Consider the following 21,189-nt stretch of genomic DNA (forward strand, 5'->3'; position numbering starts at 1 on the left):
ACAGAATAGAATTGCAGCTTTCATTTATTCTTCACGAGATTATTTATAATATTTACTGTAGCGCAGCTTCTTCTCCAATCTTTTTTTCATATATATATATATATATATATATATATATATATATATATATATATATATATATATATATATATATATATTTATTATTATTATTATTTTTTTTATTTTATTTTTTTCAATAGAAGATTTTATTGGTAAAGAAACAATAATTAGCATTACAAATAGTAGTACAAAGGGGAAAATAACATTCTAGACAACCATTCGTGAAATAATGAATTATAAAGAGTACAAATAATACAATGGTAAAACGAAAAAAAAAAAAAAAAAAAAAAAACGAAATATTTTTAAAAGAAGTTTAGATAAACTTTAACACATTTTTTAATGGATAAAACGATTTTACGTATGCGTGTTCTAAGTGTTTATGTTTTTTAGCCAGAGGTACCGTTTCTTTCGTGCAAGAAGCTTTTTTGCTTCTTTAAATATAATTACACCAAACCTAACCCTGGCATACCAGCTGTATATCAGCCTTAATAAGTTTGTTCGGGGTGTAAGCAGATTGTTTTCCTTCCAACGCTCGGCTTTTTTCTCTGCTGGTTTTGGTGAGTAAATTAAACGTAATTGCCTTAAATAGCACGGAGGATATTTCTGGATGCGCCTTGATCGGAGTCTTTGAGCGCCAATGTAAATATTGTGCCTCACTTTAACTTTTCTCGGCTATGAATATGCATCTGACAATTCACATTCATTTATGCTATTTATCTCCATCTATCGGGTAGGTTAATGTAAATGTGCGGAGATTACGCCTTTTATTTCTCAGGAACTCTGGGAGCTAAATGTGGGAGGCAGACTTTATCTGGAATATTAAAACACTGTAATTCATGGATTCTTTTTTTAGCGTAAAAAAAAAAAAATAATAATAATATATATATATATATATATATATATATATATATACATATATATATATATTTATGGTTCAGAACCCTCTGACCGATACGGATAAGGATGACAAACAAGGTTAACATAAACTCGCTTACTTGAAATGGACCTGAAAGTGTGCCCTGGTCTAACGTACGGTATACCAAAATAAGGGGGCATACCCTAAATAGAGAAGTGGGCGTTAAATGAGATGAATATGAAATGGAGTGAAATGAGTACTCTCATGAGGAGTATAATGCTTGAGAAATGCCCTGAAAAGGGGATGGGTGGGTGGGTATCGCGCACCGGAACCGACGAGGAAGATAGGCGAACGGGCTGCTTATATACCCCACCGGGCTCCTCCCATAATTCCAGGCCACCATACTGGCCTTTCTATTTATGGTTCAGAACCCTCTGACCGATACGGATAAGGATGACAAACAAGGTTAACATAAACTCGCTTACTTAAATGGACCTGAAAGTGTGCCCTGGTCTAACGTACGGTATACCAAAATAAGGGGGCAAAAACCTTCAGGTAGGGGTTGTATTTTTTATTGTTTCAAGTTTGTTACTGGGTGAGCTTGACAAAGGCCTGGGCCATCTCCACTTGTGGATTGGGTATGTAACAGGCGAAACAGGTGGACTTCCATCTGCCCAACTTTTTGATAACATGGTCCGGGACCCCTTGGCGGGAGGCTGTAGAAGCTGCTCCGATACGGAAGGAATGTCCGGAGTAGTGAGTATGATTGAGGTGAAGGATACGCAGGAGTATCCTGACATGTTCCATAAACCGGGCAGCGTTCAGAGGTTTAGTGTGAAATGGCAGAAGCGGGCCAGTTTCTGGTTGATCGGCCAGGAGGGTCAACAAGCGGGTGAGAGTGGCAACCGGGCACCAGCGGTTGTTGGTCTTATAGAAATGTATGTCCATACCCGAGCCAAGCTGCTGCGTTTTGGAGACCATTAAGTGTAAGACGAAATGGTCTTCGTATCGGGCCAGGTGGTGCTTGCACAGCATGCGTGCTGTGGGGCTGTTACAAGTGAATTCGCCTGGCCGTAAGAAGCCGTAGAAGGCCAGATGTATGGCTGCTTGTAAGATGACACTAATGCGGAGACCGAAAGGTGAAGTGGCCAGGATATCTGACATGTTTCTAAAAACGTCTCATGTGATAGGCAGCCGTTTGGTGCTGGCCGTTGGCTGGCGCTTCTGGACGCCGCGCATGATAGCCCGAACGGCGTGGTAAGAAAATAAGGAAGGTTCGGTAGGGTCCTGGAGGGACGTGAAATGTTGTACCCCGGCCAGGTATAGTCGGATCGTATTAAAGGATAACGCCAACTCCGAGTGGCAGTAGGAAATGAAGGCCAGGACTTGCTTGACACGGGACGTCTCTGTGCTGTGATATGTCATAAAGCGGTTAAAGGCCCTCCAGGCCGACTGATAGGCCTTGAGGGTGTTACGTGAGAGGGAGTGATCGATGAGTTGGGTTGCCGCTAGGAGGTGTGGGGTTAATCCAGGGTCAGCTGAGACCAGTCTGCTGATGTTGGTCCGGCTCCGGGCACCTGATCGAAAAATGAGACAAAGTTAAAGCGGGAGAGGGCGTCCGCTGCCTGATTGAATTTACCGGGGATAAAGGAACAATGGATGTTGAACTGAAATAATAACGAGAGCTGGACCAGTCGACGTAGGAAGGACATTATCGCTAGAGACTTGGACCTGCCTTTATTAATGATCTCCGCAGTGGCTAAATTATCTGTTGAAAAGGTCACAGTTTGACCCGACCAACTACGGCCCCATGTGTGTGCTGCAGCTACGATGGGGTATAACTCAAACAGGGAGGACGTCTCGGTGAAGCCAGGAATTGCCAGTATCAGGGGAGGCCAGGGAGCTGCGAGCCAGAGGTGGGCAAAAATTGCCGCAAAGCCTGTGGAGGCCGCTGCGTCGGTCACCACCTGGGGTGAAAGGGAAGACACGGAGGGAATGAACAGGGACACGCCATTCCAAGATGATAGGAACTCCTCCCACATAGCAAGGTCCGCTATCGCTGCGGGATCCAGGCTGAGGACTTGCTCCGGGTCCTGTGAGAGGGACAGTAAGGCCAACAGGCGTGACACAAATGCGCGACCCTGAGGGATGATGCGCATGGCGAAATTCAACATGCCGAGTAGGGATTGTAGCTGTCTTTTGGTGCAAGTTCTGGCGCGGGTGAAGTCCCTCAGGACCGTCCTGACACCATGCAGGCCAGCCTCCCCCCGGATAAACTGGCCCGCATGGTGTTGGTGTCTAGGCTAACCCAGAGAAAGGTGATGGCCTGCGTTGGACCATCCACCTTGTGCTCGGCGATGGGGACGTTGAGGTTACTGAAGACCACCCTTAACTTATCCAGATCTTCTGGCGGTGAGCCGGGTGGCTCGATCAGCAGGAAGTCATCCAGATAGTGTATGACTCCCTGACACTGGGCTACGTGCAGCAAGATCCACGTGAGTGACTGTGTGAAAGTGTCAAAGAGCCAGGGGCTGCTTTTGGACCCGAATGTCAGTTTGGTGGCAAAATAGTACAGCTCCCTCCACTTGATGCCATGCCAGCACCAGAGAGATGGATGGATGGGAAGGAGCTTGAAGGCATCTGAGATGTCGGCCTTGGAGAGCCAGGTGCCCGTGCCTGTTTTGAGGATGGCCTGGATGGCTGTGTCTACGGATGTATATTTAAGGGAGAACTCCTCGGAGGGGATAAGGGAATTAAGACTGGGGACAGAAGAGGAATGAGGCGCTGACAAATCGTACACCAATCTGAGTTTATTAGAGAACTTGCCCTTGACAAGCCCAATAGGGCTGACTCTCCAGGTGTTGAATGGGGGCTGTGTGAAAGGGCCTATGATAAAGTCCTGGTCTAACTCTGACTGTAGTAGTTGGTCAATGGCTCGTTCCTCCATAGCTGCTGACCGCAGGTTCCGGCATTCGTGCGTGAGGTGAGGGAGAGAGATAAGTCCAGTGTGAAAGCTTTGAGTGAAGCCCTGGACAAGGTAGACGGATAGTGAGGGAGTAGGATGAGCGGTAAGTAGGGATGAGCCGAACACCCCCCGGTTCGGTTCGCACCAGAACTTGCGAACGACCCCCGCGTTCGGTACGAACGTTAGAACCCCATTGAAGTCTATGGGACTCGAACGTTCGAATTGGAAAGTGCTAATTTTAATGGCTAATATGCAAGATAGTGTCCTAAAAAGGGTTTGGGGACCTGCCTCCTGCCTCAGGGGACATGGGTCACTGCAAAAAAAAGTTTTAAAAACTGCCGTTTTGGCGGGAACACTGATTTTAATGACGATTAAAGTGAAAAAAAAAAAGTGAAATATTCCTTTAAATATGGTGCCTGGGGGGTGTCTGTAGTATGCCTGTGAAGTGCCACGTGTTTCCCGTGTTTAGAACAGTCCCTGCACAAAATTACATTAAAGTGTAGCTCCAGTCAAAAAAACTATCTTTAAGCTTTTTGGAAAACATAGGGAAGGGTTATCAGCCCTGTATAATTTGTTTTGTCGTCCATCTTTTTTCATCTCACTTGCTGCTGTCTCCTTGCGTTTGCAAGTAGGAGATGTTTGTAAGTTGGATGTTTGAAAGTAGGGGCCTGCCCTATATAATAGCGGTATGTACTGGGTACAGAGCACGCAGACAGCACGCACTATCTCCTAACACTACTGACTGCAAGCTCTATTATTAACCACTTGTTAGCCCAATGTTTGCATAAAGTGAAAGATGAAGTTATGCTGAGTAAATAGATATCAAACATGTCACTCTTCAAAATTGCACATGCCCGTGGAATGGCGCCAAACGTCGCTACTTAAAAAATCCCCATAGGCGACGCTTTAAATTTTTTTTTACTGGTTACATGTTTTGAGTTGCAGAGGAGGTCTAGGACTAGAATTATTGCTCTCGCTCTAACATTCTCGGCGATACCTCACATGTGTGGCACATGCGAGCACATGGGGACATGGGCGCTTTAATTTTTATTTTATTTTTTTATTGTTCATTTTACTTTATTTATTTTAGTTTGACATTTTTTTCCCCAAAAATATATTTTTGATCACTTTTATTCCTATTACAAGAAATGTAAACATCCCTTGTAATAGGAATATGGGGTGACAGGTCCTCTTTACAGTGAAATCTGGGGGGTCAATATGACCCCACATCTCACCTCTAGGCTGGGAAGCCTGAAATAAAAAATAAAAAAAAGATTCTGGCTTTGATCGTACTGGCGAGTTGGTAGAAGCACCGGAGGGCGGTGAGGGGTGGGGGGCGTCTATGGCTGGGTATTTCAGGGTATCACCGAGTATGGCTGGGTATCTCTGAGTATGGCTGGGTATGGCAATTTATGGCAGGGTATTACAGAGTATTGGCGGGGTATTGGCGGGGTACTACAGAGTAATGGCAGGGTACTGCAGAGTATTGGGGGGTACTACAGAGTAATGGCAGGGTACTGCAGAGTATTGGGGGGTACTGCAGAGTAATGGGGGTTACTGCAGAGTAATGGGGGTTACTGCAGAGTAATGGGGGGTACTGCAGAGTAATGGCAGGGTACTGCAGAGTATTGGGGGGTACTGCAGAGTAATGGGGGTTACTGCAGAGTAATGGGGGTTACTGCAGAGAAATGGGGGGTACTGCAGAGTAATGGCAGGGTACTGCAGAGTAATGGCAGGGTACTGCACTGCAGAGTAATGGCGGGGTACTGCAGAGTAATGGCGGGGTACTGCAGAGTAATGGCAGGGTACTGCAGAGTATGCACTGGTATTGCAGAGTATTGGAAGGGAATTGAGGGGTTAAATTCGGTGAGCAGCGATGTGGGCACTGCAGATGCAGCCCACATCGCTGCTGACACCGATCTCTTTCCCCTCCGCTGTACCGATCGGTACAGAGAGGGGAGGGAGGAACCGGCGTCATAACATGACGCCGGTTTCTTTCCAAGTGATCACTCCGTCATTTGACGGAGCAATCACGTGGTAAACGGCCGCTATGAGCGGCCGTTTACCGTGATCCGTGATGCGCCGGGTCCTGTGGACCCGGCGGTCACGGATGCTCTCGAGTGCGCACACCTCGGGGCACGCGAGAGCAGAATTCTGGGAGGCCGTTAATTAACGGCCTCTCAGAGTTAAACAACCGCCCTGAAGCCGTTAATCGGCAATGGGCAGTTGTTAAGTGGTTAAAGCTAGATCACTAGCTATATAGGTGAGGTGAATATAGTGGTGTATACTGCAGTCAGGGCACAGACAACAACCACTACACAGCAGCAAGATAGGAAATCAGCCAAAAACGATTGGTGTGTACTGTGTTGAAGGTACACAGAACACCCACTGCTTCAGATGCTAAGTAACACACTACACGAAGCCGCCTCAAAGGCGGCCTTATATAGTGTGGGGCGTGCACTACACAGCCTGAGCTATGATTGGCCACAGGCAGGATGCCTGTGGCCAATCATGGCTCTCCTCGCTGCCGGCGCTGCGATTGGCCAAGCATGCGGGGTCACAGTGCATGCTTGGCCAATCATCGGGCAGCAATGCACTGCGCCAACGCAGTGCATTATGGTCCGCGCGCGCGTCACTCGAATTTTGACGCGAACGGCCAAAACGTTCGGAATTCGCCGAACGCACGAACAGCCAATGTTCAAGTCGAACGTACGTTCGACTCGAACACGAAGCTCATCCCTAGCGGTAAGGTAGATGCTGAGCCACGAGACGTTGACCCGGCTCAGTCAAGATTTCTTAATCTGTTTGACCTCGCACATAAGCCTGGGATGAGCCCTATGGCACTGTGTGCATACGTGGAGCAACCTGCACTGACTAAAATTGCATGACCCGCTATTGTAATTGTTGCAGATTGCTGCCCCTCCCATGGTCTTGACAGTCAGTAGGCGTCTGGAATTGGAAGAGCCTGGCGGCCGCTTTAGCGGAGAAGGAGCGGTGGTAATCGTAAAATGAAAAACCGTCGTATTTATAACCTAAGTCTACTACTGCATGGAGGTAACGATCCAGCTCCTCCCTCCTGCCTGGGGAGGCTGAGCAGATGATATCCCTCATCATGCTGAAGGCCAGCGTAAACTCGGTGACTGAAAGTTTTCTGTCCAGCCTGGGGTCCTTGGTTTTGAGGACCACTGACACGTCCCCCCACGTATAAGCCTTATTCTCCGCAAGCTTGTGAATGGAGATGAGAAGAGAAGCCAGATTGACGTCCTTGCCCTCTAGGATGTCCTTCCTAATGCTAGCTGATACCAGATGAGAAGGGTACACAACTGACGTACACACGGTGATACCTGCGAGAGGGCTAGTCACTGCCTGGGATGCTGGTGCTGGAAGAGAAACGGGCGGGCGGGTCTCGAGGAGGGCCACCCGATTCTGGACCTCTGACATTGAGGTCGTCAGGGAAGATACCAGGGTATGTAGCTGCGAAATTGAAGAGGCGATAGAGCCCAGGGAGGCCTGCTGGGTACTAGCTTCTGCCGCAGCTGGGGGAGGAAAGAGGAGCCTGAAAAGCTCGGCCTTTCTGGCTGTTGCCGGAAAGGGTACACCTCTGCGCCTCAGCTCAGCTGTCAGCCTAGGAATGGTCCACGCTCTGGGGGACCGTTGGCTGCCACTCTCTGAGACTAGAGACGGAGATAACGGGGCTGTGAGGTCCTCACTGCCGGCCCGGGACATGGTGGCGTAATCCAGGCCTGGCAAGCCTACTAGTCCTCGGGTTCGGGTTTTCTCCTAAGCGGAACCTATATGAGGGTGACATTGATTACAAGACTCGTTGGAGACTTCTGAAGAAATACATGCTTAATCAAGAAGGATGCTCCCGCACCTGAGCGTTTCCTTCCCAGATGACGTGCAGGGTGGACCAGGTGCAGGGTGGACCAGGTGCAGGGTGGACCTACTGAAAACTCGACTGACCTGAGGAGATTAAGGTGAAGTTTGTTTGAGAGTTTCAACACCTGAACAGAGATGGCTAGCGAAATAGTGACTTCATGGAGGTGAGATTAAGAAATGAAATGAAATAAAACAACGAAATGAGACAAACAAACAAATGAAATGTTGCTTTTTTTTTTTTTTTTTAATGAAATGCCTAGCATGACAGAGATGTGATTTGGTCACGTTGCCGATGTAACTGACAGCAAACCGAACTCTGGAGCATGTATTGAATTTCGAGGCAACTTTTAGTGAAATGAGGCCGATGAGCAAGGCCCCCGGTAGGAATCAAAACATTGAAGAATCAACTGGACTCAACCGGGAGGCGGTACGTGACAGTGAAATGAGTGAATCTGCCATGACAGAGGTCCGGATCGCCATGCCACAATCTAGCGACCGAGCACGAAACGGATTCTGGAGCATGTACTGAAATGAGGCCTGTCCTAGGGCACGCCAAGATGAATTTGGTACACGGGTGTGACTATTCATACCGGAGCGTGATAGGTGATATGAAATGATACCCATGACAAAGACAAGAATCAGAGGATGGGCCCATGAATGAAATAAATGAATCTTGTCTTTGGAGCATGTACTGAAATGAGGCGTGACAGCTGGGCACACCGGAACCAATCGGTGCATCAATAAATGCAACAGGATTGGAATCGGAGCGCGATAAGTGACAGAAATGATATGCCATGACAGAGACAAGAATCAACGACTGGACTGATGGTTATAACAAAGAATCCGTCTCTGGAGCATGTACTGAAATGAGGCGTAACAGCTGGGCGCACCGGAACGAATCGGTGCATCAATGAATGCGACAGGATTCGAATCGGAGCGTAATAAGTGACAGAAATGATATGCCATGACAAAGACTAGAATCAGGGCCTGTGCCTGAACCTGCGAGTGACTCAGTCTCTGGAGCATGTACAGAAATGAGGCCGAACCCTGGGGCACTTCGAAGCGAATCGGTGCATCGGGGATGCGACAGGATTCGAACCGGAGCGCGGTAAGTGACAGAAATGATCGAATGATTCGAAATGATATGAAATGACTTGAAATGATTCCATTTTACATAAAGAGATTGAAATGATTCGAAATGACATGAAATGATTGAAATGATTCGAACGATATGAAATGACTGATATGACTCATTTATATGAAATGATTCGAAATGATTTGGAATGGTCCGACCGGTTTGAAATGACTCGCAACGGTTTGAACGATTCGAAATGATTTTTAGAAATGGTCCGGACTGCTTGACTTGACGTAACGAGCAGCCGGCTGTGATTTCGAAATGATTCGATCGATTCGAATATTCAAGAAATGATTGGGGAGTCGTTCAGCTAACGATGAAGTGCCTACGAAATGAAGTGCCTGATGTGGCACGACCGACATGTCCCGAATAGGTAATAACGACTTCTCTTCGAAAAGAAAAGGAGTAGTGACATGAGGTAATGAGAACGGGTGACATGGTTTAAAACGTTCGTGAAATGAAAAGGTGAGAGGTTCGTGAGTTCAGGATATCGTGCTTAAGTGACATAGTAACACATGAAATGAAATGGGTGCCGAAGCCCTACCTGCGACAGCCGGCCCAGATGCGTTGTACGACAACGGCAATTTCCTTGAGTATTGCGACACTCGGACGGGGAAACACACGAACGCTAACGAAGACAAGACGACTGACAAACACGGACACGATCGGGACAAACACAGGAACTCACGAACCCAACTCACTACGTTTGGTCTCGAACAGTCGGCCCTTGATCTCTGACGTAACAGATATCGCGCACCGGAACCGACGAGGAAGATAGGCGAACGGGCTGCTTATATACCCCACCGGGCTCCTCCCATAATTCCAGACCACCATACTGGCCTTTCTATATATATACATATACCCTGTTTCCCCGAAAACGAGACCTAGCTTGATTGTCGGTGATGGCTACAATATAAGCCCTACCCCCCAAATAAGCCCTACCCTGTTTCCCCAAAAATAAGCCCTACCCTGAAAATAAGACCTACAAGGACTATTTTAGGCTTATTTGGGGGGTAGGGCTTATATTGCAGCCATCACCAACAATCAGACTAGGTCGTATTTTCAGGGAAAACACATATATATATACACACATATATATATATATATATATATATATATATATATATATATACAGCTCCAGGTTGGGCTACACTTTGCTGCCCCGTATATTGGGTGCCAGCAGTGATGGGACAAGGCCATCCAGCACCCGGGGCAAAGATGCCAAACCGCACCCCCCTTCCCCTGTTTATGATGTGCAAGCTTAACCACTTTCAGACCGGACCATTTTGCTGGTCAAAGACCAGACCACTTTTTGCGATTCGGCACTGCGTCGCTTTAACTGACAATTGCGCGGTCGTGGCTCCCAAACAAAATTGACGTCCTTTTTTTCCCACAAATAGAGCTTTCTTTTGGTGGTATTTGATCACCCCTGTGGTTTTTATTTTTTGCTTTATAAACAAAAATAGAGCGACAATTTTGAAAAAAACGCATTATTTTTTACTTTTTGTTATAATAAACATCCCCCAAAAATATATAAAAAAACATTTTTTTCCCTCAGTTTAGGCCGATACGTATCCTTCCACATAATTTTGGTAAAAAAAATCGCAATAAGCGATTATTGATTGGTTTGCGCAAAAGTTATAGCGTTTACAAAATAGGGATAGTTTTATAGCATTTTTATTAATTATTTTTTATTATTTTTTTTTTGTACTAGTAATGGCAGCGTTCAGCGATTTTTATTGTGACTGCGACATTGTGGGGGACCCATCGGACATTTTTGACACATTTTTGGGACCATTGTCATTTATACAGTAATCACTGCTATATAAATGCAGTGATTCCTGTGTAAATGACACTGGCAGTGAAGGGGTTAACCAGTGGGTGGCAGTGTAGGGGTTAAGTGTTCCTAGGGGTGTGTTACTAACTGTGGGGGGTTGGGCTTTCATTTAGTGAACACTGATCTCTGCTCCAATCACATGAAGCAGAGATCAGCGTCACTAGTTGTTAGGCAGAATGGAGAAATGCTGTTTACACGGCATTTCCTCCATTCGGCCGCTCCGTGAGACGATCGCGGGGATGCCTGCGGCGATCGAGTCCGCGGGTCCCGCGACCGGACTCACGGGGGTCCCAACCAGTGCGGGAGCGCGCCGCCGGCAGCGCGCTCCCGATGGCAGGGCGGCATTGAATATTGGACGTACCTGTACGCCAATATGCCTGCCCGTGCCATTCTGTCGACGTACATCATCGTGCGCTGGTCGGAAGTGGTTAAGGGTTCCTATGCCCAGCAGTCACTCGCTTGTCAAAATCACTACTCCTGTCAGCTTTGTAGCAGACGGAAGGCTGCTCTCATCCCTACAGTAAACCATTGCGCCCTCTTGCCCACTCCTTGACTCGGCCCTGGGTGCAAGTCCAGCTTGTCACTGAAGACTTGTATAGAAGATACATGGATGATTACACTCCAATGAGCACCTTCCTTTATTGTAGTATATCTATAAAATAGTACAATACAGTAGGAGAAATCAGACTCCCAACGCGTTTCATGCTAAAGAGTGCTTAACCACTTGCAGACTGGCCCATGCAAATATACACTATATTACCAAAAGCATTGGGACACCTGCCTTTATTCATTAAGGGCTATTTCATACCTCAGCGTTGTCAACTCATGTGCATGAATGCATGTTGTTTTATGCATGAACATACACTATATTGTCAAAAGTATTGGGACACCTGCCTTTACAAGCACATGAAATTTAATGACATCCCAGTCTTAGTCCGTAGGGTTCAGTATTGAGTTGGCCCACCCTTTGCAGCTATAACAGCTTCAACTCTTCTGGGAAGGCTGTCCACAAGGTTTAGGAGTGTGTCTATGGGAATGTTTGACCATTCTTCCAGAAGCGCATTTGTGAATTCAGGCACTGATGTTGGATGAGAAGGCCTGGCTTGCAGTGTCAGCGAAATTAGGCTGTTAGCTATGATCTCCTGTATGCGTAAGCACACATTCCATCTAATGATATAATGTACCTTTTGATCATATGTCTCCCCTCTGGTTCCCCTTATCGCAGTAAACAGTCCACATTCTTACGTCCTAATCTCAGCATCACTGCCATTTTATTAGCAGTGCGTCTGCTTTTATTTAAAGACAGCAAAAGAAATTACAGAGAGGAGGGATTGGCTCCAACAGCCAATCGCCTCCTACACAGATTGCGACCTCACAGGAAATGACCATATAAGGATGTGACAATATAGGGAACCCTTCCAACAGGGTTCATTAATACAAACAACATGAGTAATAAAAGAAGGTGGTGTCTTCACAGACAGCCAATCAGACATTTGTATTCTTTCAAAAGAACCAATCACAGACATGTATACATCCAAATAGACTAGCAGTGACGTGTGCAAACGATCAGGTGCAGAGCCATGCTTTCTGTGAGACAAAGATGTCTCTGCACAAGGCCGCGTGCAAACTGAGTAAATGCTTTCAATGACGCAAACCATACAAAACGATGGCTCAGTGGGCCATCATTTTCGTAGAGTTATGCTATAGTTCCCATGTACACAGACATGTTTGCTCGGAGTCATTAATGCAGTCGCCAAGAAGTGGCCAGTCTCTTGGTGAGTAGGGATGAGCCGAACACCCCCCGGTTCGGTTCACACCAGAACTTTCGAACGGACCCCAAATTCGAACGAACGTTAGAACCCCATTGAAGTCTATGGGACTCGAACGTTCGAAATGAAAAGTGCTAATTTTAACGGCTAATATGCAAGATACTGTCCTAAAAAGGGTTTGGGGACCTGACTCCTGCCCCAGGGGACATGGGTCAATGCAAAAAAAAGTTTTAAAAAGCACTGATTTTAATGACGATTAAAGTGAAAAAAAAAAAGTGAAATATTCCTTTAAATATGGTACCTGGGGGGTGTCTGTAGTATGCCTGTGAAGTGCCACGTGTTTCCCGTGTTTAGAACAGTCCCTGCACAAAATGACTTCAAACGGAAATAACACCATTTAAAACTGCTTGCGGTTTTAATGTTATATCTGGTTCCTGCAATATGGTTGAAAATCATTGAGAAAAATGGCATGGGTAGCCCTCCCTGCCCATTACCAGCCCCTTTGGGTCTTGTACGCTTATTAAGGGGAACCCCGTACCCATATTAAAAAAAGGAAATGCGTGTGGCCCCCAGGCCCTATATACTCAGAACAGCAGTATACAGGCGGTGCAAACAAGACAGGGACTGTGTAGGTTTGTTGTGTTAAGTTGAATCTGTTTGTCATTTTCAACTGGTACATTTTTAAAGTGTAGCTCCAGTCAAAAAAACAATTTTTAAGCTTTTTGGAAAACATAGGGAAGGGTTATCACCCCTGTATAATTTGTTTTGTCGTCCATCTTTTTTCATCTCACTTGCTGTTGTCTCCTTCCGTTTGCAAGTAGGAGATGTTTGTAAGTTGGATGTTTGAAAGTAGGGGCCTGCCCTATATGCTCTGCAGAAATGGCGGAACAAGGTGTTGGTTTTGCCACAACATTGTAAGCCCTCAAAGTGACTCTTGGTGGGCGCTGGAGCGCCCTGCTGTGAACGATTATATCAAGAATTGTAATTACATGCCATTGTTCAACAGTGGTAGAAAAATTGACCTTTGGTGGTTGTGGTCCTCACTGTTACTCTGGGTGGGCACAGGAAGGGGCCCTCCTGTGAAATATTATATCAAGAATTGTAATTACATGTCCCTGTTAAACAGGGGCAGAAAAATTTGGCCTTAGGCACTGGTGCTGGTGCCACCACACTGCAACCTCTCCCATATACTCTAGTTTTATTGCAGGAATTAGCCACTCTCCCTCCCATATCACCCAGAGCCCACTCTACCTCCCATATCACCCAGGGCCCACTCTCCCTCCCCTATCGCCCAGGGCTCACTCTCCCTCCCTTATCGCCCAGGGCCCACTCTCCCTCCCCTATCGCCCAGGGCTCACTCTCCCTCCCTTATCGCCCAGGGCCCACTCTGCCTCCCCTATCGCCCAGGGCCCACTCTCGCTCCCTTATCGCCCAGGGCCCACTCTCCCTCCCCTATCATCCAGGGCCCACTCACCCTCCCCTATCTTCCAGGGCCCACTCTCCCTCCACTATCGCCCGGGGCCCACTTTCCCTCCCTTATCACCCAGGGCCCACTCTCCCTCCCATGGTTTTACGTGGATCATGCACTGCTCATGCATGGCCAGTCATTTGCTTTCTAGTAGCTGGTAGGTAGATGTGCAGTGTGTTTTCCCGGTTGGCTGTTGGATAACTCGGGTGTGAGTGTTGGAGCAGGGTCAGAGCAGACATGCATGTGGTGGTGAGGATAGTTATGCTTGCCACAGCCTCCCCCCATGTGACAGTGCTGCGCCAAGGGTGGCTGCCCCTTATGCCCCTCATAAGGACTGGTAAGTCCAAAATTCCAAGAGAAGTAAAAGAAGACTTTGCAGTTAGGCTTTATTTTATTTAATTGTTACAGGTACTTTTATAGCACCACCAATGTACACAGTGCTTCACATATACTCTACAGTCCCGCCCTGAAGGAGCTTACAATCTAAGGTCCATGACTTACAATCATACATACACATACTAGGACCAGCTTAGACAGGATCCAATTACCCTACCAGCATGTCTTTGGAGCGTTAGAGGAAACAGGAGTACTCAAAGGAAACCCACTCCAGACAGGTAATGTCATGGATGGGATTTGAACCAATGACTCAAACGATGCTAGGCAAACGTGCTAACTACTTAGCCACAGTGCTGCTTTAATGAATTGCAGTGACTATGTTACAGGATGAAAAGTAAGCTAAGGCCACACAATCCTTCAATCTTTCCAGCGGATGAAAACCAAGAAGTGAGGGGTGGATGGGTATTTTAGAAGGGGCGCATGTCCCATCCTGATGATGTGGATGTTGGTTCTGCACTTAATATAATCCCGGTGTGATGATCTCAACAAGAGGAGAGGCAGCATGAGTGGTCAAAGACTGTTATATTGACTTTAGCAGACCGGTTTTCACATTTGAAACTCATAGGGTGAAAGTTTACTATAAAAATAGAAATAGTGATTGCTATTCCTGCTCTACCCAATTGTTCCTTCCACTGGCTCATATGTAACTACAGATCTATCCAGGATGATTGAATACCTTCAGCAAAAGAGCAGTGAAGTGGTGTAATTTCATGACATTAGCCTTTAGAAAGGTAAATAACCGAAGAGGGGGACAAGACCCCCGAAGTCGGGAGAAGAGGCCGGCGGCTAGGAAGAAAGCCGGACTCCTCCGCTAGCAAAAGAGCTACAAGAAGATAGCGGAGGAGTCCGGCGAGAAGACCCCCGAAGACGGAAGACCCCCCGGAGCTGTGCAATAAAGTATTTTATCTCGTGTGTTGTGTTTTTTTTTGTACTTTTATTTTACAGGTGAATGGGTAGGGGTACATTGTACCCCATACTCATTCACATAGGGTGGGGGGCCGGTATCCGGGGGCCCCCTTATTAAAGGGGGCTCCCGGATTCTGATAAGCCCCCCGCCCGCAGACCCCGACAACCAACGGCCAGGGTTGTCGGGAAGAGGCCCTTGTCCTCATCAACATGGGGACAAGGTGCTTTGGGGTGGGGGGGCCGCGCGGCCCCCCTTCCCCAAGGCACCCCCCATGTTGAGGGCACGCGGCCTGGTACAGCTCCGGAGGGGGGGCGCTCGCTCGCCCCCCTTTCCTGGCCGGCCGGGTAGCGTGCTCGGACAAGGGTCTGTTGTGGACTTGGGGGGGACCCCACGCCGATTTTTTTCGGCGTTGGGGTTCCCCTTTAAGTCCATACCAGGCGGCGGGGCCAGCGACGTCTCCTTCGCGGGCCCCGCCTACCTGGAGACGCGCTCGAAATGAGCGGACTTTCCTCCGCGTGTGTGGGCGAGTCCGTTCATTTCAAAAGTAGGGCGGATAGTACGGCGGACTTAGTACGCCGTATTAGTCTGCTCAAAAAGTGCCATGTGTGGGCAAGTAGCCCGTTCGGAAATTCCGACGGACAGTCTGGCGTACTTTTCCGCCAGACCAAGTACGTCTGAAGCCGCGTACACACGAGCGGACTGTATGGCCTACTTAGTCCGTCATACAATCCGACGGACAGTCCGTCCTACTTTCGAATGAACGGACTTGACCACACACGGATGCACAAATAGTCCGTCGAAAGCTTGCGCGATGACGTGTACAGCACGTACGACGGGACTAGAAATAGGAAGTCCAATACACAGCAATGCAACCTTTCGCCGTGTAAATCCTTTCTGAGCATGCGCCATTCTTAGTCCGTCGAACTAGCCTACTGACGAGCGGATTGTCCGCTGAAACCAAAGTATGACGGACAGTATTTTGAAAAATCCGAAATACTTAGTACGCCAGACTGCACGCTGAAAAAGTCCGCTGAAGCCCACACACGAGCGGACTGTCCGCTGAAATGTGTTTCGACAGACTAAGTAGGCCATACAGTCCGCCCGTGTGTACGCGGCCATACAGTTTGACCGTGTGTACGCGGCATTAGAGATGCCAGGATCCCACATGCAGCCCTTGAATAACTTCCAACCAGGCTTTAAGCAGTTGAACCAACTTTACTGGACTTTGGCAGAACATATATAACATGCGGTAATGTATTTTCCCTAACTATGAGATCAGGATGGGAGATAGGGGCAAGAGGGGCAATTGGGACTTTACATGAAACAATACACTATGGCATAATGAGTCATTAACATAGGGTAAAAAAAGATAAATATTTATTAGTACCCTATGGGAGCATAGTGCATTTGATGATACAAACATTATAATTCATACATATATTATACAGTAAGACATAATATTATTAAATCACATTATAATATAATAATATAATAATACATAATAATAAATAGTAGCATAGTAAATAATGTAGCACCTGATCACTAATAATAACAAACACTACCCCCAACAACTAAATAGATAAATAAAACCAGAATAGGGTTTCAAATATTAAGCACCCATGATAAATATAATAATGCTGTGGCATGGCAGCAAGTAAATAGGCTCGTATATAGGCTCGACACATTTCGTGGAAGATGGACCACTCATCAGGAGCTGTTTATTGGGAGTGCCTAAAATATAACATAATGAAGAACTCATAGCAATTTCCCATAGCTCGCCACAGAAAGTTTCTACACTCTGAGCCTGTTGGAACCATTTCAAATCAACAGAGGATTATCTTCAAAGGATGCACGTCTAAGCATAAGATTCCATTGTTCAATGGGGCCCTTAAGTTATAAATCTACACTCAGAATAACCGAACAAGCTTTAACCGGACAAACAACCAAAGACTAGACATGTGCAATTCGTTTCATACGAATCTCAAATTCGTACGAATTTCCCAAAATTCGTACGTTCGGAAGGATCCGAAATCCGAATTGCCATGCGTCTGAATTCTGTACGCAATACGAACTTTTGTTTACGAATTTCGGATTTCGGATCAGTTGTTGTCGCATCGACGACTCAGTCATTATGCTTATTATGAGGGGCTCCCACTATCCCTGTGCTATGCTGACTTCCTCCTGGGGCTGTACCTCTGCTGTGCTCATTATGAGGGGCTCCCACCATCCCTGTGCTATGCTGACTTCCTCCTGGGACTGCTTTTTATGAGGGGCTCCCACCATCCCTGTGCTGTGCTGACTTCCTCCTGGGGCTGTACCTCTGCTGTGCATATTATGAGGGGCTCCCACCATCTCTGTGCTGTGCTGACTTCCTCCTGGGGCTGTACCTCTGCTGTGCTCATTATGAGGGGCTCCCACCATCCCTGTGCTATGCTGACTTCCTCCTGGGGCTGCTTACTATGAGGGGCTCCCACCATCCCTGTGCTATGCTGACTTCCTCCTGGGGCTGCTTACTATGAGGGGCTCCCACCATCCCTGTGCTATGCTGACTTCCTCCTGGGGCTGCTTACTATGAGGGGCTCCCAACATACTGAGCACAGCAGGGGTACAGCCCGAGGAGAAAGTCAGCACAGCACAGGGATGGTGGGAACCCCTCATAATAAGCAGTCCCAGGAGGAAGTCAGCATAGCACAGGGATGGTGGGAGCCCCTCATAGTAAGCAGCCCCAGGAGGAAGTCAGCATAGCACAGGGATGGTGGGAGCCCCTCATAATAAGCAGCCCCAGGAGGAAGTCAGCACAGCACAGGGATGGTGGGAGCCCCTCATAATAAGCAGCCCCAGGAGGAAGTCAGCACAGCACAGGGATGGTGGGAGCCCCTCATAATATGCACAGCAGAGGTACAGCCCCAGGAGGAAGTCAGCACAGCACAGGGATGGTGGGAGCCCCTCATAATAAGCATCCCCAGGAGGAAGTCAGCACAGCACAGGGATGGTGGGAGCCCCTCAGGGCTGCTGATAGAAATCATGGGGCCCCGTACAGCCTACCTGACGGGGCCCCCTTCAGCTCCACCCCTGGCCCGGCCCATGGTCCCTCCTTCAGCCCGCCCTGTCCCAGCCCCTCCCCAGACCCCGCCTTGAAACAAAGTGCAGGTTTGTCTACAAGTGATAGGCATGGCTGGAACTGTCTGCAGCACATTACGGCATTGGCGGCATGGGTGGCACTGTCTGCAGCACATTACAGCATTGGTGGCACTGTCTGTAGCACATTATGCCATTGGCGGCATGGGTGACACTGTCTGTAGCACATTATGGCATTGGCGGCACAGGTGGCACTGTCTCTGCAGGCAGCACATGCAATATGGGCCATAAAGCATGTGCTACCGGCAGACAGTGCCGCCAATGCTGTAACGTGCTGCAAACAGTACCAGCCGTGACACTAATGGCATAACACATGTGCTAATTGCTGACAGTGCACCCATGCCGCCAATGACATATTGTGCTGCAGACAGTGCCACCCATGCCGCCAATGGCATAATGCCATTGGCAGCATGGATGGCACTGTCTCTGCAGGCATCACATGCGTTATGACATTAGCGTCATGGGTGGCACTATCTGCAGCACAATATGGCATTGGCAGCATGGGTGGCACTGTCTGCAGGCAGCACATGTCTTATGGGCCATAACGCATGTGCTACCTGCAGACAGTGCCACCCATGCCACCAATGCCATATTCTGCTGCAGACAGTACCACCCATGCTGCCAATACCATAATGTATATACGCTGCTGCATCAGTAGTAGATCTTGAATTCCCCCCAAGTAAGCACACACCTGTGTCATTTTTAGCTGGGCTCCATGAGGCACTTCTTCCCTGATCCCGCTGCGCTGCTGCCTGGACTGGAGTGTCCAACTGTCCACAAATGATTCCATTCAGATGCGATCATGTCAATGATGCCAGCTACTTATTTTTTGTGTTCTGCCACCGCCGCTCGCCTCACTGGCACTTCTCGCAAGAGGAGGGGGAGGAATCATTCCATGGCGCCAAGGGGGACGCACGATAGAGGACGCACTGGCTGGGACTTGAGCCACAGCCAGCATGAAGAGCGGGTGCAGAAGAGGTATTCTTTCGCACCCGAAATAGAGGAAATAGTCCCTTCCCTGCTGCCACCTAGTCTGCAGATAGCTATCTGCACAAAAATAAAAACGTAAAAATAACCGGGGGGTGGTGGGGGCTATTTGGTTGGTAGTTGAGCCGGATCGGCCATGGCTGAAGGATTTTTTATTTTTTTTTAATATTATTTATCTGCTCAGCTTGCCCGGGCCCCCCTGCTGGCTGGGCCCGGTACAACAGGGCCAGTCGTACTGGCCTATCAGCGGCCCTGGAGCCCCTCATAAAAAGCAGCCCCAGGAGGAGCAGGAGAAAACTGGAACAGCGGTGCATGGCAGACAATCAACTTCTCTCTTTCTCATCTAATGAAAATTCGTATTTCGGATAGGAAATTCTTCAACGGAATTTCGTATTTCGGATAAAAACCAAACTTCCATCAGCATCGACTGTCATATTGAGGTATATTTTTGCCTTTAAATTCATCGTAACGAACGTTCATACAAATTAACGAACCTAACGACAATTCGTATTTCGTACAAAACGAAATGGAATTTCGGACACGAAATACGAAGTACGAATTCATTTTAATACGAACCGTAACGGAACAGAACAAAACAAATTTATTGACCGCGCCCATGTCTACCAAAGACCCCCTGGACTAATCTGTCCCTCACGTTAAGAAACACAGAGATTAATCCCTATAAAAATTTAGGCACATATAGACAAGACTTAACTGCCAAATTCAACAAACGCAACACATCTCCCACGACTTCTGGCATGACCCGACCCCCATACTATTCCACCCCCTGTCATCCTATTAATCTCCCCCCCCCCCCTTCCAAAATGCCTACAGTGTGCTAGACACACACATAGGCTTCCACACAAACAAATATATGAGAAAATATAATATACCATAGCAACCCGCAACTCAACTGATAGACCACTTTCATAAACCAAACACCATAGTTAACATTTTCATTAGCGGTAACAATTTTTTACACCATACACTCTTGGGCTACTAAATAGACCCCCCCCCCCCCTCTTGTAAATGACCACTAAAAAACAAGGCCCATACATATTCCACTAACACTGTACACGATCATCAAGGTTATATGTGCCTCGGAATAGACTATTACCCTATCCTTGGTTTGTTCAAACTGTTCTGTTTATACAATCCTGTAATTGTACCACATGCACCTTGAATTGCGGTATCTGTATTATCTTGTTACTCTTCATTCAATAAAAAGAAAGTTGGATAAAATAAAAATAAAGAAATGGGAAAACCCTAAAGGCAAATTTTGTCCAATAAAATATAACATAATATAGATTAGTAATTAATGGTAATTAATTACATCGGGAAGAGGAGGAACAGGAACGGGTAGTGTTTGTTATTATTAGGCCGCGTACACACGGGCGGATTGTCTGTCCAACTAAGTTCGTCAGACAATCCGACAGACAGTCCGTTCAACTTTTGAATGAACGGACTTGACCACACACGATGAACAGACAGTCCGCTGAAAACTTGCGCGATGACGTGTACAGCACATACGACGGGACTAGAAAAATGACGTCCTATACACTGCAATGCAACCTTCGGCCGTGTAAATCCTTTCTGAGCATGCGCCATACTTAGTCCATCCAACTTGCCTACACACGAGCGGACTGTCCGCTGAAACCAAGTTTGGACGGACAAAACCAAGTTTGGACGGACAAAATTACGGAAATTCCGAAAGACAAAGTCCGTCAGACTGTCCGCTGAAAAAGTCCGCTGAAGCCCACACATGAGCGGATTGTCCGCTGAAACACGGTTC

This window comes from Lithobates pipiens, unplaced genomic scaffold (genome assembly GCF_037356315.1).
Source record: "Lithobates pipiens isolate NorthernLeopardFrog02 unplaced genomic scaffold, aLitPip1_a1.2 Scaffold_16, whole genome shotgun sequence".
In the NCBI taxonomy this organism is placed as follows: domain Eukaryota; kingdom Metazoa; phylum Chordata; class Amphibia; order Anura; family Ranidae; genus Lithobates; species Lithobates pipiens.